The sequence below is a fragment of the Mytilus galloprovincialis genome, chromosome 5 (genome assembly GCF_965363235.1).
Source record: "Mytilus galloprovincialis chromosome 5, xbMytGall1.hap1.1, whole genome shotgun sequence".
In the NCBI taxonomy this organism is placed as follows: Eukaryota; Metazoa; Mollusca; class Bivalvia; order Mytilida; family Mytilidae; genus Mytilus; species Mytilus galloprovincialis.
In genome coordinates this window covers 82,265,349-82,293,205 of record NC_134842.1, presented here as the reverse complement: position 1 = coordinate 82,293,205, position 27,857 = coordinate 82,265,349, and the positions used below count along the sequence as shown (strand labels likewise).

General features: G+C 32.4%; 2 long non-coding RNA genes across 3 annotated transcripts in view; one reads left to right on the top strand and one right to left on the bottom strand.

The window, feature by feature from the left end:
* Nucleotides 1-5,818, bottom strand: part of LOC143076511 (uncharacterized) — a 17,752-nt gene extending 11,934 nt beyond the window's left edge. Inside the window, exon 1 of the long non-coding RNA XR_012978676.1 lies at nucleotides 5,765-5,818. This is a non-coding gene — a long non-coding RNA (uncharacterized LOC143076511). The remainder of the gene's footprint in view (nucleotides 1-5,764) is intronic.
* On the top strand, nucleotides 3,584-27,857 carry LOC143076512 (uncharacterized). 2 transcript variants are annotated; one of them, XR_012978678.1, is made up of 3 exons: nucleotides 3,584-3,626; nucleotides 25,968-26,172; nucleotides 27,581-27,857. It is a non-coding gene; the product is annotated as an uncharacterized LOC143076512 (long non-coding RNA). The 2 variants fall into 2 exon arrangements; XR_012978677.1 differs by lacking the exon at nucleotides 3,584-3,626 and adding an exon at nucleotides 16,611-16,704.

Genomic DNA, 27,857 nt, shown 5'->3' with positions numbered 1-27,857 from the left:
GTTCTATGGCAAGAACATTATTCCTTATATGTAGCTGTTTAGATATGGTACTTAGATCTGTATTTTGGATATCAAGTTTTTGGACTGTTTGGGGTGATGCATTGCATTCTAAAGTGTGTACCTCATTTTCCTTGTTACATGAACGGCAGGAATATGGGTAATCCCCCTTTTCCAGTTTTGAGATATCCTCCTCTGATAGTCTTTCACATCTGTAATGAACCCAGTGCCCATTAATACATTGAACTGCTCTTGTTTTGCAGTTGCGCTTACATACATAGCATTTCTCTTCTGTACCTACAGTGGTACTCACATTGCTTGGAGTTTCTCTATCATTAGTTACATGATTTGGTACTGGCCAAGTTTGTAGAGCTTGTTTGAGTGTATGAGCAAGTTTTTTATTTAATATATGAATGTCAATACAGGAGTTATTAATTTTTGTATTATCCATAATATGTTGTAACTGTTGTAAATCTCTTTCTAATAGCATTTTGGTATTGCCACCATTGATAAGTAGGCTACATTTGGTTAAATATGCATTAATGGTATATCCTAACGATGGACTATCAAACACACGAAATATGTGTTGAGTTTCGTTACCAATTCTGTCTTTCATTGTTGTTTTATTGAAACTATCCAATTTAGTAACTGGGTTTTTGTAATATTGATCACAGGCATGTATAAATAGTTCGAATGAAATGGGGTCAAGCTGTATAGTTATACCTCCTTTTGTAAAGTTGTACGTGATTTCATTTCTATTTGTGCAATCAAGTTTCTTCTTTAGAGATTTCTTTAAATTCAAGACATAGCTTTGGTTGTATGCAGTAGCATCAGAATTTTTTGACGAGTTGTTTTGGTCATCATTGTGATGTTGCGGAACTGTTATACACAAATCCATGATTTGATAATATTGTTTAATTTAATAAAGAATCAAGCAACTTTATGTAGAATAATGAGCTGTTCCACGTATATATATTTATATATCAAATTCAACAGATGCTAAGTTACGTCCATACAGAGTCTGATATTAGAAATAAGACTTCTAATTGTCAAATAATTTATAATAAATCAATACAAATAGGACGTTGTGGTAGGACCCACCATCGCCTATAAGTATAGATTCAGTAAATAATAATAGATTTATATTTTAGAATAAATATGAATACTGAATTATATTACACTACCTATTGCCAGCAATCAGTTCTAATCCTGTTTGAAATTTTTCGCAGCCAGACTTTTGAAAGGTTGATTTTCGGATGAATACCATCAATATATAAATTAAAGTTGTATAAATCTCTTGGTCGTTTGCGACTGTTTTTTGATTTACAGGCTACAGAATGATATATGTCAAGGGAGAAAGCTGGTGATCCTACATGAACTAAGTTGTTAAGCTGTCGAATTTGCTGATTAATTTCAATTATGTTGACAATCAATGAGTCGTCCTGATTTTTAAATTGGTTTGGACTTGGGTGATCGTGAGATTTGTTCCACTCGAAAATTGAAAATATAGGAATTTCCAAAAATGTTAATTTACATATAGGATAAGCTGATAATAATTCTTTTATGTCTCTGAAATTATTTATGACAGTTTGTACCTCTTCTTCAGGGTTTGGTCTTAGAGAGACAAGTTTTGAGCTGCGATCATAAGAGGTAAGGTCACACGTTCCCAACCAAACATAAAGAGAAATGTTATCCAAGTGTCCAATTTTAGATGCTAAGTTGTTTTTTAGCCAGGCAAGACCCTGTGATGAAGTTTGGCCTGATTTATACCACCACTTAATGTTTTTTTCAAAAGCTGTAGTGCATTGATTTTCAAGATATCTTCCCTTGCTATCTGAAATAATCACAGGAGTCAATGATGCTGGACTTGTTGGGGGAATAAATTCCTTTTTCAAATATTTTTCTAGTTTATGTTCTGTCATCAGTATATTCTATCAGTGAAAACAGAAGTTATACAATATAAGGGGTACACATGGACATTTATTCAAAAATTTAAAAAGTGCGCCATTTGCAAATGGCGGTCACCACAAAAAATAGTCCGACTTCAACAGTCAAATTCTATAATTTATTGATAAAATCTAAAAAGAAATGATGATTAATCACTTAGAATTATATTATATTGAATAATTAAAGGTTTGGATTATAACAGGTGGGGCTTTAACTACTTTTTAAAGAACAAGAAGGATTGCCTTCGCGGGGGGTAAATTACACGAGGTAAATTTGAAAAGGTATAAACTCGTCTAATATTTTTTTAAATGTCAAATTTAAATCTGCGCCAATGTTAAATGCGTGTAAATGTCACCAGATAATAACACATAAAGTTCTTTGAAGCTCTGAAATATGACTATAAACAGAATATTTCTCTCACGAGACAAAAACACATCCACCACCTTCAATTACAATTACAATTCATCATGACAAATAAGGGAAACGAACTTATTGTGTAATTGGTTTTAAACACAAGTTCGTTCCGCAATATTATTTGCGCAAACGACATTTCAAGGTCATTTATAATTGATTTGTCTATTTTTAGAAACGTAAACTGGAAGTTTTATTTTTTCACAACAGAAAGTGTTATCAATTTTGTTAGTGATTAATGCATTTCATTTCATAAAAAAAATTATTTAATTATTTTTCAGGGATAATGCATTTGTTAGGGTCGGCGGGAATAAAAAAGCATGAAAAGTCAATTTTATTTTTATTCTGGAAATCGGAAAAATCGGGTCGGCGGATCCGTAAACCAACAAATTAAAAAATCCTGGCCTTATGGTATCTGAGATATGGTTGTGACCACAAAAGCTTAACTTGTTCACTGATCCATGAAAAAAGGTCAAACCAAGTGAAAACTGTCTGGCAAACATGAAGACTTTGCAAGGTCTGACATATCAAATATAGTTATCCTTAAATTTTTTAGTATTCTTGATTTCTCTTATAATCCTATTACTCATAATAATCATAATAGAAATAAGGATTCTGAAAAACCTTAACTTTTTTTCAATGTGCACAGTCACTTAGCCATGAAATGAGGTCACTCAAGGTCAATGAACATATGACAGACGAAAACTTCATAACATAAGGCATGTATATGCAAAGTATGAATGGTCCAGGTCTTCTGCCTTCTAAATATTCATGATACTAGGCTTTAATTAAGAAGTAAGTTAACACTTTATCACTAGTATTTTGGGGTTTCGTGCGGATAGAAAACCAGATAAATTGACATAAATCCCTGTGGTACAACAATATGTGCCATAATATTAGTCAAAATAATAATGACGTCTTGCATGGCTATTTCAACTTTTTTCTGTGACGTTGTCATAGTAAAAAACAAGTGAAACTGCGAGCTACTGCTCACTGATGATAACCCCGTCGCAAGTGGATAATATTAATAGTGTAAAAATATGTAAGTGTTCAGTAAACAGGAAGTTGTCGAGTGATGACTCTGAAAACACATCACACAGTATAGCTGACTTATATAAACCCTGAAACCAAATTTCAGAAATCTTTGTATTGTAGTTCCTGAGAAAAATTTGACAAAAATTTTCAACTTGCCTATCATGTGTAAAATCATACTTGTAAGTGTTCGGTAAAAGGGAAGTTATCAAGTGAAGAATCTGAAAACGCATCACACGGTATAGCTGACTTATGTAAACCCTGTAAACCAAATTTCAGAAATTCTTGTATTGTAGTTCCTGAGAAAAATGCTACGAAAAATATTCATGGGACGGACGGACTGACAGAAGGATGGATGGACAGACAGAGGTTAAACAGTATACCCCCCCCCTTTTTTAAAGCAGGGGTAAAATTTTAAAGTGGGGATATAAAAAGCCTTACAAGATGTCATAATTGTTTGTATTACAAAAAGAAGTAACTTAATTCTTACTTGTTAGGGGCTGGCAAAAAAGATTTATTTAAAGTTGGTTATACAACACAAGCTTTTATCCGACATACATATATGACAAGCACAATACATGAAGCATAAAGTTCATCACTGAATGACTGAGATAGTTACGTCTCAGATAGAGGGAGACCAACCAAACTCCCCTATTCAATCTGAATGTAGGACAGAAAGTCACAGGACAAAAACTCACGGTTAAAAGGTCACGGTCAAAAAGTCACACACTGTCACGGACAAAAAGTCACAATTCAGTTTCGAGATTATTTTTCTTTGAACAAGAAAAAACTTTTTTTTGTATTTTTCTTGAAGTTTTATACATGAACATGATGAAGCAACTTAGTAGTTAAAATTTATTAAAATAAATAAATCGGTGCATTAGGTTTGCACAAACGTAAAACATTGTAATCCCTAAATGCGCGCAAATGTGGTGCGCCCTAATAAATATCAATAATGATCTGATCAAATAATTGTTATGAAAACAAAACATGCAAAATGTCAAAGTCAGGCTTGGTTTTCAAACATGTCATATGACTTCAATTTGCCAATAAATATTTTCTTTGCACGATTAAAATCTAATACATTTTCATTTATCAAGGTTAATGGTCAGGAGCCTGTAATTCAGTGGTTGTCGTTTGTTTATGTGTTTTATTTGTGTTTTGTTCATATTTTTATATAAATAAGGCCGTTAATTTTCTCGTTTGAATTGTTTAACATTGTCATATCAATGCCTTTTATAGCTGACTATGCGGTATGGGCTTTGCTCATTGTTTAAAGCCGTAAAGACCTATAGTTGTTAATGTCTGTGTCATTTTGGTCTCTTGTGGACAGTTGTCTCATTGGCAATCATACCACATCTTCTTTTCTATATCATGTATATTATCATGATTATCAGCAATTTCCTTAAATTAAAAATGAATATATAACGTAACGGTACCCAAATTGCACCGAGTACCCAAATTGTACCTATTTAGAAAAACTAGCAGCAAAAATCTAACAAGATTTCATAGAGACTAAACAATTTGTATTTTTATGATTTGATACTAAGCACATCTTTCAACATAGGTAAAAATATTTAGATATACACAAAACTTTCACAGTATTTATCAACAGATGAAGTATTTACTGAAAAAGCAAAATGTACTGAAACGTCGCCATGCGACGTCATCAAAACGTCATCTTTTTAAAATGAGCAAATACAATATGTTACAACTGAGACTACTATAACACATGTGTTATAGTAGTCTCAGGTTACAAGTATCCATTTAAAAAATAATGAAGAGTAAGCATGGACTAATATCCAATTGTTCAAAATATTTGAAGAAATTAAACAAAAGCTCTGTTATTAGACTTTTGACGATGTGAATTTAAGCATGGATGCAATTTGGGTGCTCCTCATTTCAGAATAATTGATGGTTTGGAGGTCAGTTTAGACCAATTTTTCTATCATTCCATATGGAATAAAAATCAAATTGGTGTACCTTTATAATAAAGAAGGATACGGCTACAAAATAAACACAGAATGGACATTTTTGTCTTTATCATAAAAAAACGTAGATGAAAAAACGGTCAAAATAGGTGCAATTTGGGTACCGTCACGTTATATATATATATGTAATAAAAAGAAAATATTTTAAAATCTTTTTCATATATATTCAAGCAATTGTCAATAAATTGTTTGTGACTTTTTGTCCTATCAAATTTGTGACTTTATGTCTGAGTTAATCAATATGTCCTGTGACTTTTTGTCCTGTGACTTTCTGTCCGTTTACCTTCCATCTAAATCAGTGAGCTGAATAATTGTTTTTTGTAGTAGTCCGGTGAACGAGTCGATATCTGTTAAAAAATCACATCAAAATGAGAGTCAACACTTACACAATACATTTTCAGAATATCAGCTAAAAAAAAGAATCACTCGTGATAGGGGAGTGTAACCGATGAATTGATCCCGAATTAGATAAGATTTTCCCGGTACGTCTAAACACCGCTCAGGACCTTCTGAGTGCACACAGGGATACATCTCCATTAATCCTTAGGTCGAGTGTACATGGATCCGCTGTACCCTTGCAGTCAATCAAGGGGTGCGTCTATACTCGCGGAATCTCTAAGTACATACATACAGGACATACAAAGTGCACTCAGGACCTTTATAGTCATCATATCTGCACACAGGATGGATATATATATTCGGCGTCATACGCTTCTCATTTTAGAGTTAAATTTCCAAGTAACGGCCGGGGAACCTCTTAAGATTTAATAATAATGCTACTAAAAATATTTTATTTCCTCCATTTTTCACTTTTTTTCGCTATAATTATTAAGCTTTAGGCAATTGTGCTTTTAGTCTGAGACTACTATAACTACTGTGTCTCAGTTTTAGTGAATATAAATAATGACGAGGGCCTCACGAATAAATATAAATCTGAAATACTGGAACATCGATTAGCAGAACTCGAGCAGCAGAGTAAACTTACACATAAATCTCGAAGTTATTTACGATTAATACAGACTGTGCTCCTGAATAAAGTTGTTAAATACATTAATTTGTGTTTTTTACTTCTACAAGAAATTTGAATCAAATGCTAATTACGCACCATTTACTGAGCAGAGAATCATTCTAAGCCAGGAACAGTATATACTAACTGATAACAGTAAGATTAGAATATCTCGGTAAAAAGGCAGTCAAATCATAACAGAACTGTAACTAAATGATACATGTACATCAAGTTCCAGCGGGTCCGTAGAAATACCGCAAAGCACCTCCTATCTATCTATCTTCATATTTCCGCACTCAGTCACAACTCTGACTATTACGTGCCGTTGCATGCGTGGCTTATTTAAAATTAAAAATAAATAAATTTGTAGTAATATTACGTTACATTGCATTGGTGCTTAGAAAAAATAAATAAAGTAAAAATATAACAGTGATTTAATTTTTTTTTTTTTTTTTTGTGGATTGTTATCCTATGTATATTTCTTGTTAAAACTATGTACATGTTATGCATTTTTTAGAATATTTGTGAAAGAGCAGATATAGAAATCTGCTCTTTGAAGCCGTCGACTGTTGTACAAAGGATTGCTGATGTAGGAAGTAGGTTCCATTGTACTATTGTATGTGGATAAAATGAGAACTTGTATGAATCTTTATTTGTTTGAATTTGTTTAAAGTGGTTTGTATGTTTATATCTTGTTCTACTGTCTGATTTAACAAGAAGATCTTTAGGGTAGATTGCTATGTGTTGGTGTATAATCTTATAGAATACCACTAGTCTTGTTTGTATACGTCTCAGTTCTAATGTAGGCCACTGTAGGTGATCAAGCATGTTTGAGACAGAGCTGGTATTGTGATATTTATTACATGTGTAGCGAGCAGCTTTGCGTTGGACCATCTCAATTTGGTTGATTTGACTTTTGGTGTGAGGGTCCCAGACGCAAGAACTGTACTCAAGCTTAGGTCTAACTAATGACATGTATGCCCTTTCTTTGATTTTTTGGGATGAAACTTTAAGGTTACGTTTGAGAAAATTCAGTTGTCTGTTTGCATTAGCTGTTACGTTATTGATGTGTTTATTCCATTTTAGATCAGATTGTATGGTTATGCCTAAATATTTTGTTGCTGTTTCAGTTTGGAGGATGTGACCATGCAGGATGTAGTCATGGTTGACTGGTTTCTTTTTTTGTGTAATTCTTAGTATGGAACATTTGTCTGGATGAAATGACATTAACCAGTCTTTTTCCCATTGTGCCGCTGAATTTAAATCCTGTTGTAGTTTGGCAGCATCATCTGTGTTTTTGATGTTTCTATAGATGATGCTGTCATCGGCAAATAATCTTAAGGTGCTGTGATGTAAATATTCTGGGAAATCGTTTATGTAAATGAGGAATAAAATTGGGCCAAGGACAGTGCCTTGTGGCACCCCAGATGTTACCCCAATTTTTTCTGATTGTTCTCCATCTAGCATGACTGTTTGTGTACGGTTGTGTAAAAAGTCACCAATCCATTCCAAGGTATTATTGTCTATGCCGTAGTATTTTAATTTGTAAAGTAATCTTTTGTGAGGGACTTTGTCAAAAGCTTTGGCAAAGTCCATCACAACGACATCAGTTTGTATGTTAATATTGTTGTCTCTTGCAAGGTCCTGAATGAAAGATAATAGTTGTGTCTCACAAGAGCGTTTTGATCGGAAGCCATGTTGTAAATCATATAAAATATTGTTTTTTTCAAGATGTTCCATTACTTGACTAGCTATGATATGCTCCATTATTTTGCAAAGTATACATGTTAGTGAAATTGGCCTGTAATTTATGGCATTGTTTTTGTCGCCTTTTTTGAATGCAGGACAGACATTTGCATGTTTCCAGTCTGTAGGTATTTTATGAGTGTTAATAGATTTTTGAAAGATGAGTGTGATGATAGGACTGAGATGATCTTTCATTTCCTTTAATACCTTCCCACATAGTTCATCAGGGCCTGTGGCTTTATTCGGATTAATGTTGTGAAGAAGTTTGTTGACGCCCTTTTCTGATATTTGAATTTCATTCATTTGTGGATGTGATGATAAGTTTTTTACTGCACGGTATTGGATCTGCAGATGATTCAGTAGAGAATGCCTTTTGAAATTGCTGGTTGAGGATGTTTGCCTTATCTTTGGTGTTTGTTACGAGCAATCCATCCTTTTTTAGTGCAGCTACACCTGAATTATCATTTCTCATGCTCTTGATATATGAGAACAAGTCTTTTGGTGTGTGCTTTTTGTTGGTGGTTCCAAGTTCTTCAATTGGGAGGTCTAGGATCATGTTTTCAATATAATGCCAATAGGCTGAACGCATATCTGTCTGCAATGTTTTTTTCATATGTTTGTATCTAATTTGCAGATGATGATTTTTCTTTGATTTTTTGTGCAGACGTTTAGTTTTATTTATCTTGATTCTTAGTTGGTCTGTGATCCAAGGTAATTTCATTTTATGTGTTATTTGTTTTTGTGGTATCATTTTAGTACTGATTGTCTTTATAAGGTCTTCTTTGAATGTTTGCCAAAGTTCATTGGTGTTACTTGTATTGTATATAGTTTTAATATTTCCTTCTAGTACTTGTATGTCTGATTTAATGTTTTCCCAGTTTGCTTTTTTGAATTGGCAAATTTGTCTTGCTGGTTTTTTGTTCCTTTTCAGTGATATTGAACATTCAGTGAATACGATGTCATGATCTGCATTACCAATAGGTGGCATTAGTTCCAGTTTATTTTTTATGTTTGGTGCATTTGTTAAGATAAGATCGAGTATTCTTACACCTCTTGTTGGTTTGTATACTATTTGCTCAGGGGAGTGGTCATTTATTATGTCAATTAAAACCTCCATAGTGCTCTAAGAAGAAAAAAGTTTGCACTAAGAACCTGATGGAATGATACAACTGTCACAAAGGACATGACATATAGAAATCGACTTTGTAAATATATAATTTCAAATTTTATGATCATATCTTTTGTAATTAGAAAGTTATTTTATGTTTTTTTTTATCGACACGCGCCTCAATCAGATGATTGTCACCTGTGTAATCGATAGAAATTCATGTTCGCTCAACCATGACCGTTTAGAATCCACTTTGTATACTGATTACACATGTAAAATTGAAGATGCGAAACATTCTATATTAGACTGTCCTTTATATGCAGATTTACATGAAAGTTTGTTTTATGAAGTTAAAAGAAGTAATGGTGATTTTAGTATTTTGTCTGATGATGATAAGTTTATATATCTTTTTAAAAGTACTGTTTTGTTGTGGTTGACAAGACCTGATGTAATATTCTAAGTAGAAGAACTTGTTTTTCTATATGCTTCATTGATAGTGATGATTTTACAGACCTGAAATATTTTTATAGACATGATCAATGCAGTTATATGGTTTTTTTTTTTGTATTTCTGGCGATTATATTTTTTACTTCTATGTATTAGCGTATTTTCTATTCTTATTGTAACTCACTTTTCGTCCGTCGTCGTTAGCTCTTACAAAAATCTTCTCCTCTGAAATCTGAAATCTGGGCCAAATTTTAGTTATAGAACAGTTATTTTGTTCAACCGAAATACTAATAAAAGATTATAAGAGTTTTATTTGGAAGCAATACAGCTTAAAGATACATTTAGGTGAGGTAAGGTTAAAATCAATAAATCAAGAATTTAAAATTGATACTAAAAGATGTTAGAGTATATGTTAAGGATAAAATAACCTAATAATATTGATAGGTCATGGACCTTCTAGTCGAGATATTTGAGATTTAAAATATTGCGGGAAAAGGATGACTCGGACTTTAACCTTATTTTTGCATTGATATATTTGGATCTCAAAACAAAAGAAAGAAAATCAAAGAATCAAAGACCTTTCATGAGCTATTAAGTCTCATATGAAAAAAATAAATGGGTGTTATGGGGCAAATTGTTTTACCTTGTATTGTATGAAAAAACACCAAGGAGTCCGAACATTTGACACGATTGATTGATTGTCGGTTGATCTACGTCCAGTGGCAAACATTTCATGAATTTTCAACGAGAGCAAGTTAACACGTTATGTGAATTTTATTAAAATCGATGATGAACATGAATTTGACAGCTAGTGCCCCTTAAACAGGTAAAGTTCAATTAACAAATTCTGATCTACTGGCATTCAACACCAAATTACTTACTTGCTGTATATTGATAAATGTGATTGTATATTGTCAATACCTTAACATCGTGAATACGTCATATGAGGTGTTGGCTATGTTTGATACGGGGTCACCGGTGGCGGCTTCGAAATAGAGAAAAAAATCCAGGTAAAAAGTGTAGAAGAGGGACGAAAGATACCAAAGGGACAGTCAAACTCATAAATCTAAAATAAACTGACAACACCATGGCTAAAAATGAAAAAGACAAACAAACAACAGCACACACGACACAACATAGAAAACTAAAGAATAAACAACACGAACCCCACCAAAAAACTAGGGGTGATCTCAGGTGCTCCGGAAGGGTAAGCAGATCCTGCTCCACATACGGCACCCGTCGTGTTGCTTATGTGATAACAAATCCGGTAAATAGTCTAATTCGGTAGGTCACATTCAGGAAAGGGAAGGGGATTGTAGTTACGACGTAAGGAACATATCCGATATCATTTGTGATATGGTTATTCCATAACGGTCAACCAATTCGTGATGGCGTCCGTAAAATTTACGAAGGGATGATTTCAACTTCACCATTTGGAACTCTTGGTTTAATAGCTTCCTTGTGAGCAGCAACCCTCTATCAAGAAAATCATGATAGGAAATGCAAGCACGAGAATATCGTATCAATTGGGAGATATATACCCCGTATGCAGGTGCTGCTGGAATGTTGCTACTTAGAAATGGAAAGTTCACAATTGGAAAGCTGAAATCATCTCTTTTGTCGTAAAGTTTTGTTTTCAACCGACCCTCATTGTCAATTTCTAGATGTAAGTCAAGATATGAGGCCGACTTAACTGTATCTGTAGTATCCTTTGTTGTTGAAAGGAGTAGGTCCGGTAAGGACCGATTTTGGCCTCAAATTTCAGGTTCATCTGACGAAAGATTTTGACCACTTTTTAAACATTTAAGTGTCTATTTTATTTGATTCAATTAGTTTATGTGAAAGATTTTAACTGATTTTGTCATTAAAAACGATCCGATTCAAGCTCAAATATGAAAAATCTATCAAATATGCAAAAAAATGCCACTTTTCAGATGGTTTTTGTCAAAAATGAAAGTGGCCGCATCCGTGTTCATCCTCAACCTTTATATATGTAATGTATTATCATAAAATACAACTTGCATTTTAATATTAAGGATGAACACGAAAACCGTCTAAAATTTTACTAAAATGCTAGAATTGTGAAGATTTCAGTGATTTAGCATGACTTAATGGTGCTTGTACCCGATATATGTGCATTGTATTGTCAAAAACAGCCCATATTTATGTAACAGAAGCATTATACTGTTCAATTAATAAATAACAGTTTACATTTTAACAATTTTGTAAAACTGCTATATTTTGGGGCCAAAAAGGGGTCTTACTGGACCTTCTCCTTTGAGTTGTAAATTCCTTAAAAAGTACTTAATTCCGTTCAACTACTAACATGTAAGTTCGATACGAAAATAGGATAAAATGCATCCGGAAAATTTGTGATCAGTAATTATTATTCGAATAGATGAAGAGCTCTTCATCTATTATCGGTATAAACAAAAACTGAACAAGAAAAGTATTAGTAAACAGACAGAATTATTTTACAATTGTTTAAATATATAAGAGAATGTTTTAGGCGAATTTTCTTTAATTACAGATAAATGTATTTTATAGTTCAGGAAATGATTTATTCTTCTGGCGGCTTCAAATATTTTTTTTATCAATAACTTATACACAAGGAGACATTTTTGACTTTTGACAGTATGAATCCCAGTTAATTAGCAAACACAAATTAAGAAACAAAATCGTTTACAATTAAATTTTAAAACAGGCAAAAAGGTGGTGGGGGGGGGGGGGGGGGAGGTAATAAACAAATTTTATTTACGCTCACATACTTCTAAAAAGATTTGCATATGTAAGCTGTCTATAGATAATGTTAAATTGTTTCAGGAGTTTTGAAAAAAAGAATATATACAGTTTAATTTCGACGTCTACTGCTACAAAAAAAATTGTGATTCTTTTTATAGATTTGGTACCTCAGTTTCGACTCAACATTTCTTTTTGAATTGTAAGATGGCAAACTATTTAGGAGAAGATTGTATTTGTTCTTTATGTAATTATGGTGATATTGGCGACGAGATTCATTTGTATTATAACAAGGCCTTGTACAAATCCTTGATTATAGAATGTTTAGCAATATAAAAAGACGAAAGTAGACAACCCCTAATTAAGCGGGGTTTCACAAGTTGATCTCCAAGCGGGCCACATTGTACACCGAATAAGATCTATATTTCTCAAAGTTTTCAAAATGAAATAACTTGAATTGAAAATTTCCCATTTAGTGAAAATTTTTGTTATTTCTAAACGTCTTCAATTATTATATACGAAAGAAAAAATTATTTAACATATTCATATATTTTTATAATTTTTTCCAAGGAAACTTTTTTTTTGCAAAGTTTACTTCTATGTGTTTATAACCATCACCAGAGACTTATTCTCTGCCATCACCAATCAGTCCTAATCATTAAAGATCAATTGACCAAATTCAAAGGATGATTGGTATATTGAATATGATCAGATCGGTCATCCGTGACGTATTCCAAATAACGACGCATGCCGATAGATAGATAGTTAATTAATTAACGTCTCGCCATTTAAATTTCATCATGGGGTGGAAGCAATGAAGGACTTCATTAAACCAGTTACTATACAAATCCTTCAGAATGTATACCCTGAACGCTCACTAAAACTTATATACATGTTAATGTCTGTGTCATTTTGGTCTTTTGTGGATAGTTGTCTCATTGGCAATCATACCACATCTTCTATTTTATATCTTAGTCTGACTTGTAATGTCCTGCGTACACCCAGGAGATCCTGAACAGGTTTTAGACGTACCATTATTTTATATGCATATATTTGAAGCTGTTCTTAATTATGTACATACAAGGTATATTGATATATATGTGTGTATCAGACCAAATGACTTCCCAATTAGCAGAGGCGGATTTGATTTTTTCCACCCCCCCCCCCCCCCACCTTATCTTGATATGAAAATTTCTGGATCAACCATTGCTTAGTTCTAGTTATATTAGGTCCTAGTGTGCAATAAAGCCAATGGGAATTGTTCTTTTTAAACACATCTTCATACATGTATACGTTTTCTAACGGGTTTGTTCAGGCAATATTGAAATTATGTTTACTCAATGCGCAGTTACTGAAGTTTATATTTGCTACTTTTCTTCTTAATTTCATATAAATGATTTTTTGATTTTTTTCTTCAAAAAATTTGTGGTGTAGAAATAGGGAATGGACACAGATACCTAATCACATTTAACAAAAGAATTTCTGTGTAATGTCATCAATCTGTATTACACGTAGACAGGATGTTCTCCAGAAAACTATACGTTATACACACTCGAGGGTACACGCACTGTCGTAATGGAAAATTACTGTATGTTATTATTACCTGTAATCAGCTTTGCAACAAATCAGACTGACCATGCCATTACAGTTCAAAAAGATTTTCCTCAAATCAAAATGCAATATTCATTTTTTCTTTAAAATTTTAAACTTTAAAAAGTAGACTAGAATATTTAAAATTTTAGACGATAAAGATTTTTTAACATTATGTAAATTTAGAATATATGTAACCATAAACTTCCAGTCGAACTTGGAAGATGGTACAATATAGAAAGGGAAAATAGAAAGTGTAATTCATGTAATATAGATATTGGAGATGAATTTCATTACATTATGAATTGCTCACATTTTAAAGAAGAGCCTGAGAAATAAATTTATAAATCGAAATTTTAGTAGAAGACCAAATATTATACTATTTAGTGAAATTATGTCGTCTACAAATAGGGCAGCTCTCATAAATTTATGTAAGTTTATACGAATTATAAACAAGCGAGTGTGTCCTCCTGCATACATTCTGTTTGTTTTGTTGTTGTTGTATATATTGTATATTTATGTTTATGTGTTTAATGTATTGTATTACATGTCTTCTCTGTACCTTTGTATTTGGTGATGAGAATAAAAGATATATATAAAAAGTAGACTTTGACAAAATTATGAAATAGAAAGAATTGAACAATTTAAAATCGTATTTAGCAAAAGACTCAGCTATAACACATGTGTTATAGTAGTCTCAGCTAATAGATATAATTTTACAACGATCCTAAAAAATATCCAAACAAACTGATAAAACAAACAAAAAAGACTGACACACACCAGTTTGCCAACTCAGTGTGCAAGGCAAGGGTGCTGGGTGAGGTGCTGGAACTCGGTGTGTAGAAATACCGCAAAGGACTTCTTAATGCACTAAGAAGAAAGTTTTTGCACTAAGGACACTAAAACTATGTTTTAAGACCACAAAGAACATGGACATAAGAGGATATGAGTATATAACTAAGAAATAAAAAGTTTGGTATCAATAGATATTATAATTTTGAAGTAAAATTTCTTTTTCAATCAGCGCGTGCCACTCGGCACGTGACCAACGGCTCATTGCAAATTCCCAATCATCAAGTTCAATCAACCATCTCCAAATAACTATTGTCTTCTGATCGTTACTAATTGATTATAGTTAAGGATATTTATTGAATAAACATAACGGATTAGGGTGTTTTATAAATTTCAAGCTGATGAAAGAAAATAAAAAAAAAATGAATTTTGTGTTTACTTTGCCTTTTGTTTTATTTTGCTTTGAAGAAAATTGCTAAGTAAACTTTTTTTAAGAAGCCAGTTTTGAGATATAAATTGAGAAAATAATGCTTCTGAGATACCTCGAAAGACATTTGAGAGTAAAACATGTTCTTCAAAACCCGATTATAGAAGTGATATAGAAAGACTTCAAGAGGTAAATACCAAAAAGAGAACAATCATATTAATCTGTCTTCTATAAAAGTTACCTTTATTACGGATGTCATTGATTTTTATTGTCATTCTCCGCCATATGTGTATTTTGTATAATAATAAATTCAATTATGTTATTAATATAACACTGATGCATTTTAAAAATAATATAAACCGTATATTCTTTAAGGATCTACTTGGGTGAGGTTTTGGAATTCGTGTCAAATGACCCAAGAGTGACTGGGGAAACGAAACACATGGTCACTTGGATTCCTCCCGACCGGAAGTAATTTAAAACGCTCGCTTAGGGGGGCGTCCGTTTGGCTGTCCGGTCAGAATAAGGACGTTACTTGAAATCCGATGCCTCTTGTAAAGAGGTAAAGAGAGTGCCACGCTCTTTGCACGTTAAGAACCCTTGCAACAACTATTTGAGGGGTCCGTAGGTGGCCTGTTGCAAGGCAAAATGTCTGCCCCTATCCAATATACCCTCGTTTTCCAGTGGCAGTCCAAATTTTCCCGACCATCATCCCGGGTGGCTTCTATTATAACAAGACCTTCCTGTTATTATATAGTGTTGAATTGGTTAATAAAATTTCACGCACAATCTTGGCTGATATGCATGAAACCATTATTTCATGAAACTGCATGAGAAAGACTAATCGCATAATACCAGAACCAGAGACATATATATATTGTATCTTATGTCTCTGCCAGAACTAAAAAATAAACCACCTTAAGTCCACATAAGAGGGTATGGATGTGAATTAACAGCAGAGGCGGATTTAGGGGGGAGGGGGCTCGGGCCCCCCTTTTTTTGAAACAATTGGTTGCTTATATAGGGAATCACTGAAGCGTGACTGAAGCGGGCGGGGCCCCCACTTATGAAAATTTCTGGATCCGCCACTGAACAGAATAGAGAATAACGGACAAAAAAAGCTTTAAGAGAATAATCGGAAAAAGTGTAAGTTATTAAAAATATAGCTAAAAAAAAGAAGACAGAAAAAAATACCCCCCCACCCCCCACCCCCCGAGACGATTCTTACCTCAACTGTTATTTGACGCTGCCGAGTTAGTTTGAGACAAAGACATCCCGTAACCCTTTTGCATCAATTTGAGGATTACCCAAGGTTAATTTTACGGCAACTTATTTTATTTTGGGTTAAACATAAACATAGTCATAATTGACAAGTTTCTCGATCGCACATGTAAATAGCACGTTGGTCTCAAATAAGACATTGATACATTACAACACTTGCCGTCAGTATATGAAAATATTGATTAAGAAGGTATAGAAAAATAATGCACGCACACTATTATTCACCACAGGCCTAAATCGTTAGTCCACAAACAACGAGGGTGATAAAACCTAGCACTTTGAACACAGCCACCGGCATGGTGTGAATTTGAAAGCTTGTACTGTAACTATCCATTTCTACCCATAGAAAACTTTTGCCCTTTATTTATCAGATTTAAAAATGAAATATGTTGATATTAATGGTATATTAAAATTATTGGGGAATTCAAACCATTCCTATTGATCCCTATTGTAAGTGAAAAAACTAAATTTATATCAGGGTGATTGAAATGAGGAAAAGGGGAAAGGGGGGGGGGGGGCGGTTGGTGTCAGTTCAGGGCCCCCTTTTTGGAAAATATATACAAGCCCCTCTTAGGCAGTCGGTGGGCGTGGTCTTCAGTTGTATTATCTTAAAAGCTTTACACCTGTAATATTCTAAAGTGTAAATCAAGGGAAATTAATGTAAATTATCTTTGCATTGGGGTCTATTAAAGGGTATTTTTGGGGGAAGAAAGAAGGGAGGGTGAGTCCATGGGAGGTAATCCCAACGCCCTCAATTTGAGAATATGCTATTATCTTGTAAACGGTCCAGATCCCCACCCCTAAACCATATATATTCTTGAATGGGACGATAAAACAAATCAAATGAAATGAAAGGGAGGTCCCTTGGGGTTACCCCACCCTGTTCAATTTGAGAATGTGCTATTATTTTGTAAACGATCAAGATCCCCACCCCTAAACCATATATATTCCTGTAGGGGACAATAAAATTAATGAAATGAAATAAAAGGGAAGTCCCTGGGGATCACCCCACCCCTATACCATATATTCTTATGCGGGACAATAAAACTAATCAAATGTAATTAAAGGGAAGTCCCTGGGGGTTACCCCACCCTGTTCAATTTGAGAATGTGCTATTATCTTGTGAATGATCCAGATCCTCATCCCTAAACCATATATATTCTTGTAGGGGACAATAAAATAAATGAAATAAAATAAAAGGGAAGTCCCTAGGGGGTCACCCCACCCCCTCTAGTTTGAAAACTTGTAAACGGTCAAGATCCCCACCCCTTAACCATATATATATATTCTTGTATGGAACAAAAAACACATCAAATGAAATATAGGGAGAGTCCATGGGGTCACCCCCACCCCCCTATGTTTGAAAAACTTTTAAATGGTTGAGATCCCCAGTGGTTAGTTGAAAAAATTTATGAGACAATAAAACAAATCAAATGAATATGGGATCATCCCCTTTGTCTTGGGTTGGGAACCCCCCTTTTTATAATGTCTGGATCCGCCCGGCATACCATCTAGCTAGCTATAAAGGCTTTATAAATATGAAATAAATCAAACAAGGAAATTAACAGTGCAGGCAACTGTTTTGAATTTTAAAAAAGCCTTTAATAACAATGTTAAATTTTTTGTGCATTTATTTTGTGCTTATTTTAAATAATGGACAAAACTGCATGGTTGAAAATTGTATGATTTATAAGAAAAATCTGCATACATGTTATAGAGACGAAACTGGGAATTTGACAAAGAGAAAACAACCCAACCAAAGAGCAGACAATGGCCAAAGGTCACCTATGGGTCTTCAAGATTCAAGATTTCAAGATTTTATTTGAACACTCAGACACAGATACATGTGTAACATGAGGTCATACATAATAGCATTATATAAACATGACGAAGTAATTATGTGGTATCAATGACAGAGTATAAAGATATAACAATAACATACAACATGGTTTTTTTTAACATTTTCAGAACATATTTGCAATGTTTTTGATAAATACAGAAAGACGTTTATACAGTTGTACATTACATATTGAAAGAAGACCTTCCATTTTTTTATAATTAGGGTTCACTGTGTAATAGCTTGGCAGAAACTTTTCCCTTAATACAACAATATTTTGATAAGTACACTTAAATAACAAATGAAATTCATCACCAATATTACTCTTACACAAAGTACATATTCTATCATGCCTCGGGATATTTTGCCATCTGCCTGTTTCTATAGGCAGACGCAGATTTGAACACCTAAAGTGTGTAATCCAAAGCCTGCAATATTCGGGAAGTTTTAGCAGATATGTTTCTAAAGTAAAATCTTTTTTAAATATTGAGTAGAATTGACCTCGTGATGAATTTTCAATATTACTAAACCACTGTTGTACAAATTGATCACAAAGTATCTGTTTTAAGTACATTTTATCACAGTAGCCTGTTTGATTGGCAAAAATATATCCAATGCCAGTATCGTTTAATATTGACCTTTAATATTGCTTCTATACAATTTACCCATTTAAAGGTGTATTTAGATTTAGGCCTTAAACCAAGCATCAGTCTATACAATAAACTGCATAGTTTTGATTCATTATTTACAATTTTACACCAATATATAATCATTCTAATTTTCACCTTTATTTCAAGAGGAAATCTACCCAATTCTCCGTACACCATAAAATTAGGCGTAGTGTTTCTAACTTTCAGCGCCCTTTTGCAGAATTTCAAGTGAGTTTTTTCGATAATTTTCAGGTTTTCAAAGCCCCAAACTTCAGAACCATACAGTAAGATAGGTTCTATCATAGAATCAAAGAGTTTAAATTGTAGATCAATTGGTAAAGATTCATTCCGTATAATTTTGTAAATATAAAACAGTGCCTTTTGGGCTTGATCTACAAGTTTCTTCTTGGTATCAAAAAATGTACCATTATATTTAAAAATTACACCCAAATACGAATATGTATCAACAACTTCAAGTAAATCGTTCTGCAGTGTAAATTTCAGATTTTCTTTAGTTTTCCTCTTGCTAAATACCATAACTTTGGTTTTCTTTACATTCACCTTCAATTTCCAATTTTCACAGTACAACTGGAAAATATCTAAGGAATGTTGCAAGCCTTCTTTAGTTTCTGAAAAGATTACTGTATCATCAGCATACAGAATTACGAACAATTCAAAAAATATATGAAGTTCGTTTTCAAATTTTTCCTTTAAAAGTTCTAAAGGAATACCATCTAAATTTCTAAAATATTGTTCCAAATCGTTCAAGAAAATAGAAAATAAAAAAGGAGACAAGTTTTCCCCTTGCCTAACACCAATCAGACATGGAAAAAATTCTGATTGTTCACCATTATATTGAACACAAGATTTAATACCTTGATACATATTAAAGATAACTTTGAAACATTTCCCCTTGATTTCACTAAGATGTAGTTTTTGCCATAATCCAGTTCTTAAAACAGTGTCAAAAGCTTTTCTAAAGTCAATAAATGTACAAAAAAGTTTTTTTCCAAATGAAAAATATAATTCTACAAGTGCATGTAACACAAAAATATTATCTGTTGTTGCATATCCTTTCCTAAAACCAGCTTGATTTTCTGATATAAGCGAAATTTCATTCGCAAAAAAATTTAGTCTAGTATTAATAATAGAAGTGAATAATTTTCCCAAACAGCTGATAAGAGTAATAGCTCTAAAATTATCAGGATCTGTAGGATTGCCTTTATTTTTGAACACAGGTTTAATAATGCCATTTGTCCAAGAGTCTGGAATAATTCCAGTATCTAATACAATATTAAATAATTTACAATACAATGACATAAAAAAAGGTGGTGAATTTTTCAAAAATTCATTAAGTATTTTATCAGAACCAGGTGCCTTGTTATTTTTTAAATTTTTCATGGCTTCCAAGACTTCCAGTTCAGTAATACTTCCATTCAATATTTCATCATAAATGGGGTTACTAGATATCTGATTAATGTCAAGATCGGGTGCATGTATATCATCTTCTTCACCCGCGTTTAAATCCTTAAAATAATCGTAAAATGTATTTATATCTATTGGTGGAGATTCTTTTTTAGTGTAAGACATTTTTTTTAGTGTTTTCCAAAATCCTTTTGTGTCATGCTTTGACAATGTTCTCAGCTCATTTGAACATTTGTCTTTATATTTGTGATAATTAACTTGTAGAATTTTTTTATATTCTCGAGCTGTGTGATTTAATACGGTTTTGTTTGCATCTGATTTTGCTTTATTGTATGTACTTTTGCTTTTATGAAATGCATCTCGTTTGATTCGACATTCTTTATTGAACCATGGTTTATTTTCATGGTCGGGGTTGTGTAGTTTCTTTTTTGATTTACCAAATACAGTCTCAGCCGTGTCTAAAAGTACACGACCTAGGTCATTTACTAGACCGTTAACACTTTCACTGGTGGCTGTGTCAATTTCAATACTATTAAAAATATCATTTAGTATTAGATAAAATACAAAGGTAACAAAGAAACAGGCCGGTAACAACCGTTGCCGGATAGTTTTTCTGCACGAGTAGTCAGGTCAAGGTCCGAGGCGATAGCCGAGGACCTTGACCTGACTACAAGTGCAGAAAAACTATTCGGCTGGTTGTTACCGGCCTGTTTCTTTTGTTACTTTTGTTTTTTATCTGACTTGTACGACGTTTCAAGTAATAATACGTTAAGCAAGACTAAACATTTGAGAATCTTTGATAGCCATAAAGCAGTAAATGTAAGTTATAGTATAAACACATTTTTTTTTCATTTCCCTTCAACCGAGATTTTTTTTCAAGGAAAAAAATCAGGAATCTAATAGTTTGATAAAAAAAAAAAAACATTTCTAGTAAAATATAAATGTTGTACACATTTAAGACTTTTTAAAATGCAACTTCGTAAAAAAGTAATATATTAAGGAATATTTTAGTGGTAAGTAAGATAATGTTTGATTTTTATGAATAAAACGGAAAGCGGGGAGGGGGAAGGGGGCTAATTCATTTTAAAATACACAGGCTGTGATCTTTATATTTGATGAAAAAATGCAGGATGAGCCATTAAATCCCGCCATTCCCCCTTAAAAAAATCGTAAAAATCGCGCGTTTGTTGCCAAATACATGAATTTAATATGAAGTGGTGGGGGTCCCGCGGGTTGGAACAACCCTTTTTTTGAAGATCAATGCATTTAAAATTTAAATGGGGACATAAAGTTGGACCCCCCCCCCCCCCCCCCCCGCCCCTGTTTTGTTCTGGATTTAGACATGGATCCGCCACTGATATAAATCCGATAACAATATAAAGGTATCAAAAGAATGAATTTCCTACTTCATTAGTGAATGAAATATTTATAAAAAAATGGATTTTGTCTTAATATTATTTATATTCAGGAATATACTTTGATTTTTTTTTTTTTAATTCATGCTCGTCTCTAGATCTGCTGCAAGTGTTGATCGGGATTAAACACGTGTTACAATATGATCCAATCGCAGCTTACCGCCCAAAATTGATGACAAGTTGAATGATTTTCTTCTAGATTTGCTGCTTATTTGGACGTGTATTACATGAACACTTTTTGTTTATAGGATCAATCGTGCATTGGTGAGTTGATAGGTATTTTATCTTTTGATATTAGATTTGATTTTTATTTATTTATTTCCTGTCTTATTTTTTATTGAAATGTTCACGTCAGTATCATCCTTTCTTTACTTTCAGCATTGTCCAAAATACTATTCATGTCCATATATTTAAGCAAACATTTATTGACCGAATATTTTGCTTCATAAAGGGGGCGGTATGTTCTTTTTTGAGTATATTAACTATTTACTTTTCAACGCCATCACCCAAATGTTTTTGTTTAAATTAGCACCAGGGGCGGATCCAGTCATTTTAAAAAGGGGGGTTCCAACTATATGTCCCCATTCAAATGCATTGATCGGCCAACAAAAAAGGGGGGTTCCAACCCCCGGATCCGCCAATGAGCACTATTAACGGTATTTGGAAAATCAGGAATCATTCAAAACATTAATTTGTCATCTACTTGACCATAATAATTTTTTTCTCATATAATTTGGGACCAAAATATCTATTTTAGGAGAAAATACCCCCCACTATTGAAGTTAAATGTCTAATCCCTTAGTGTACTGATGTGAATAGTAATTAACTGGAAATATTTGAAAAAAAAAGATATTGATGTTGTTCAATAAAAAGACGGGAAATAAGTCGGTGAACCAAAAAGTTCAAATCTAATTGAAAGATAAAGTGCCCATGAACTCACTGATCATGCACGAGTGATTCTATTCATAAAAAGTGTCCGTGTAACAACTAAAAAGAGTCCGTGTATCGTCCAAAAAGAGTCCGTGTAACACCCGTTAATGTACTGTTTTTCTATAGCTCTGCGGGGGGCAAAGTCGTACAAACTGTTGTAATGAACTACCTGTATCGTTTGTCAACACCTGAGTGAAATCGTCTGTTTTTTACGGAAGCGTATTAGGGACATAGAAAAAAAAAATTGGCAGTGAACTTTTTTTTTAAAGTCGAAATTTTGACATTTCAAATCTAAAAATTTCGACTTTAACTCGAAATTTTAACTTTTCTTAATTTAAAATTTTAACTTTCTAAAATCTTGAAATTTCAACCTTTTTTAAAACTCGAAATTCCTACCTCTTTCAAAACTCGAAATTTCGACTTAGACTTGAAATTTTGACTTTCTAAAATCTTGAAATTTCGACTTTTTTAAAACTCGAAATTTCAACTTATTTTAAACTCGAAATTTCGACTTCTTTTAAACTCGAAATTTCGAATTTTTTTAAACTCGAAATTTCGACTTTTTCTAAACTCGAAATTTCGACTTCTGTTAAACTCAAAATTTCGCCTTTTTTTAAACTTAAAATTTCGACTTTTTCTAAACTCGAAATTTCGACTTCTGTTAAACTCAAAATTTCGCCTTTTTTTAAACTTAAAATTTCGACTTTTCCTCAGTATTTATACGTTTGCGATTACCACATTCACAGTCATTTATATCAACGAAGCGGAGAGCCATTTACATCATAAACTGCATAATATAAAAAAAAGAAGATGTGGTATGATTGCCAATAAGACAACTATCCACAAAAGATTAATAAGCATATTTTAATAAACTAAACCATTTTAAAGAGGTTATTTTAGATAGAAAATCTTGTTCTTGCCAAAGAATAAATAAAATATGTTTCACGTTCAAATACATATTTCAAGTCTGGACTTCAGATATGTGTATCATGTAACCCCGCTATTCCGACACACCTATATTACGACATACTTTTATTCAACAGTCTTATATATAAAGACAAGGGTTAATATTTGGGTTATAATAATGCAAACTTCCAAAAGTAGAAAACAGGGGCAGCTCATTTGTCGTTCTGAATATGCATGGCATTTTTTGCTACTTGATTTAATACCATTGTTTAAACAAGGCAAAGTCAGTGACTTGCTATTGATATACCAAACAGGCCTTTGCAACTGCAATGCTAAATGTCCTCAGATCTGACGATCCTACGACAGTGTCGTGGAAACTAAAACATGGAATATGGGGAGGGGGAGGGGGTGATTCTGTCAACATGCATGTTCTTTACGAATGGTTTCTTTAATATTTAAAAATGCTAATCCATATCTTAATTTAAGAACAAAACCAGTTCCTGAATATAAATTGCCAAAATAAGTAAATGACGCTTTAACAATTTGCGTCCATGTCTACTCCTCTGAAATTGTAATACTTGTTTGAATACAAACATCAAAGTTTTAAAAGTACTTAGTAAAAGTAAAAATTTCGAGATTTCAACAGTCGAAATTTTAAGATCAAAGTCGCTATTTTGAATAAAAAAAAGTCGAAATTTTGAGTTTAAAATAAGTCGAAATTTTGAGTTTAAAATAAGTCGAAATTTCGAGTTTTCAGAAAGTCAAAATTTTGAGTTTAAAATAAGTTGAAATTTCGAGTTTAAAATCAGTCGAAATTTCGAGTTTTAAAAAAGTAGAAATTTTGAGTTTAAAATAAGTTGAAATTTTGAGTTTAGAATAAGTCGAAATTTCGAGTTTTAAAAAAGTCGAAATTTTGAGTTTAAAATAAGTTGAAATTTCGAGTTTTAAATAAGTCGAAATTTCGAGTTTCAAAAAAGTCAAAATTTCGACTTTTTGAAAAGTCGAAATTTCAAGATTTTAGAAAGTCAAAATTTCAAGTCTTAGTCAAAATTTCGGGATTTGAAAAGTGAAAATTTCAAGTTAAAGTCAAAATTTCGAGGTTTGAAAAGTCAAAATTTCGACTTTGAAAAAAAAAGTTCACTGCCAATTTTATTTTTTCTATGTCCCTAATACGCTTCCGTAGTTTTTGTACTGTCCCACCTGATGTAAGTATTACTGTTTATTGTATGATTATGCGAATTGTTTAATGAATTGCTCGAGGGAAACGAAAATGAAAAATATAATCTATTGTGAACATCAGAAAACATAGGATTAAAATCAACAATACCGAAATCTGATGTTATATCAAACATACGTGGAGACATAATTAAATAATCTACTAAACTTGCATCTTTACAAGTTGTACAACCAATATGTTTATCAGCAAATAATCTGCCATTACAAATATAAATACCACTTCTTTTACAAAGTTCTATTAACATATTACCATATTTATTTACTCTACCACGATCTTTACTACACCTCTCAAGAGGGATATCTTTATCTTTAAGATGAAGGTATGAAAAAATATTATCATCATTATCATAAAAATCATTGACATCTAAAATTTCTAATAAGTTTTCGTCAGGAATAATGTAATCTGAGACAGTAGAAGTTCTGGCGTTAAAATCACCAATTAATGCAATATTTTTTGTATCAGTTGAGTATTTAATTAATTCATCTTCAATTTCCAAAAACGACTCTTCAGAAGTATATCGTGTATTTTCGGGGGGTATATAAATACAACCTAGCAAAATGTTTTCTCTTCAATGCAATGAGAAAATTTCGGCTCTGGTCTTCAGCTCATTAATATGTATCCTAAATGAGACTGAGATACAGCTCTCAGTTGCATTAATAAAAACCTCACAATAAGTTCTGAATATCAGAATTAACAGTATTGCAAGATTCTCTCAAAATGTACACATAGAGCTGAGAAACTGTAAAACTAATCATGCTTATTTTACATTAAAGTCCTTGGAATCAATCTTAATATGCATACTCTTGTACAAAGGAATATAAGTATGCAAAAGACATATATGGTCTTCAAAAATAAGAGTATCAATGCTATTAATTTATGACAAGATCTTAATCAAGCAATAATTTCGGTTTGTTTAAATATTTCGGAGGTTATTATGACCTCCTTTTTTGTGATGATGTTTTTGTTTTTAAGTTGGGATAATTGTTTGTACCAACAAAAATAAAAACACAAAGTTAATCTAGAATTATGTTTTTATCATTTTTTTATGTTTAGGTTGTCAGCAAGATGAAAAGGACAAATATTGCAGTTCAAAATTCAAAATGTGGATAAGCTGAGGTTCTTGAAAGGTCATACCTTTGCAGATTTTCATATTTTGCATGAATGAATTTAAAGTTTATATGATGGATGGCAGAGAAAGAAAAAAAAACTTTTCAATTATCCTGCTCCTGAAGGATAAATGTAAAACATCTTGTTTTCGGTAAGGTTTATGCTCCTGTTTTAATAGTGTTAGTGCATTCATCTGTCCAGTCTTTCCTCTAAATTGTATCCTCTTTAAGTTTTTGGTGAGTGTTCACAATGAATTTCAGTAAGTAACTTGTGGATTTACATGTTTATACTCAAAATTTAGTAATAATATTAATGAGATTTTAGCATGACATCCTGGAAAATGCTTGTTAATCATGTTTATGTTCCAGAACATATGAGTGTTTGGACTGTACGCGTACAGTCTGCCCAATTTTAAGAAGTTGGTCAAGTTTATTAGAAACAAATGTACAGTACAGATCAACATAACTGAAATCTTTAATAGATTTATACAAAAAGTTTGCAGTTGAAATAAAAACACATGTTTGGTTGAGCTGGTACTAGACACTTTTTTTTACATAAATAAGGCCGTTAGTTTTCTCGTTTGAATTGTTTTACATTGTCTTATCGGGGCCTATTATAGCTGACTATGCGGTATGGGCTTTGCTCATTGTTGAAGGCCGTACGGTGACCTATAGTTGTTAATGTCTGTGTCATTTTGGTCTTTTGTGGATTGTTGTCTCATTGACAATCATACCACAACTTCTTTTTTATACTACAAGTATACTCAAATGGTCTGACTGTATGCATATGGTGGGACTGTAAGTGTATACTTTTATGTTCTGGACCGTAAACGTACGGTCCAAAAACTGATATGATCTGGAACATTTATACATGTCTTAAAATTAATATCAAACACATTGGTTTTTTTTTTAACTTGGTAATAAGTTATTCGATAGAACTATAATGTTTTGAGATTATCAAAATCAAAAATATCCCATTTTTACATTTGATAAAGAAGAAGATTATTGATGTATGTATAAATGTATATTAAAATGAGACGGCAAGCCAACAACACAAAAAATAAGGATAAAACAATATAATTTTTTGTATCAATGTTATAATTTCCAATATATCCAAAGGTATTTTTTGATTGAAATAAAACACAAGTTGAAATCTGTCAGAACTTTAAAAGCGTAAAGAAATATTGTTTCTGTTGTCTGCATTTTGTATAATATATTGCAAATTCTTGTGAATAATGGAATGTTATTATAGTTGCCTAAAGTTTTAACATTGATCTTTATATATATATTATATATATAACTTGGGAAAATACCCAAATGTTATAAAGAAGAATAAATTAATTGATCGTTATATAATATAAGAATAGGAAGATATGGTATATTGCTAATTTGACAACTCTCCATCAGAGACCAAAGGATGTAGGAGGTTAGCAACTGATGACACTGGACAACCTTTAACATTCAGTTAAATCCATACCGCATAGCTGTTTTTACTGAAAATCATATTATTGCTACATGTATGCAAACAATTTTGTATAATACATAACTTCTCTTTTTCAGAAGGATTGAAATTCATCAACTAGAATAAATGGAGAAAACATAGATACAAGACCAGAATAAATTCAAAGACAAAAGTTGGATCAGTTATTATTTTCATCACTCAGTCAATGATTTGAAGTTCTTTTAAATACCAAAAGATATTGAAACCACAATAATGTCAAAGTTCTGTGCTGAATGACCAAAAAGTGGACTATATAGATACCATCAAACAATGCTGGATGATAAGAAACTATTAATGTTTTGTGTGGAGGGATATTGTGAAAAAAAATAGATTTAC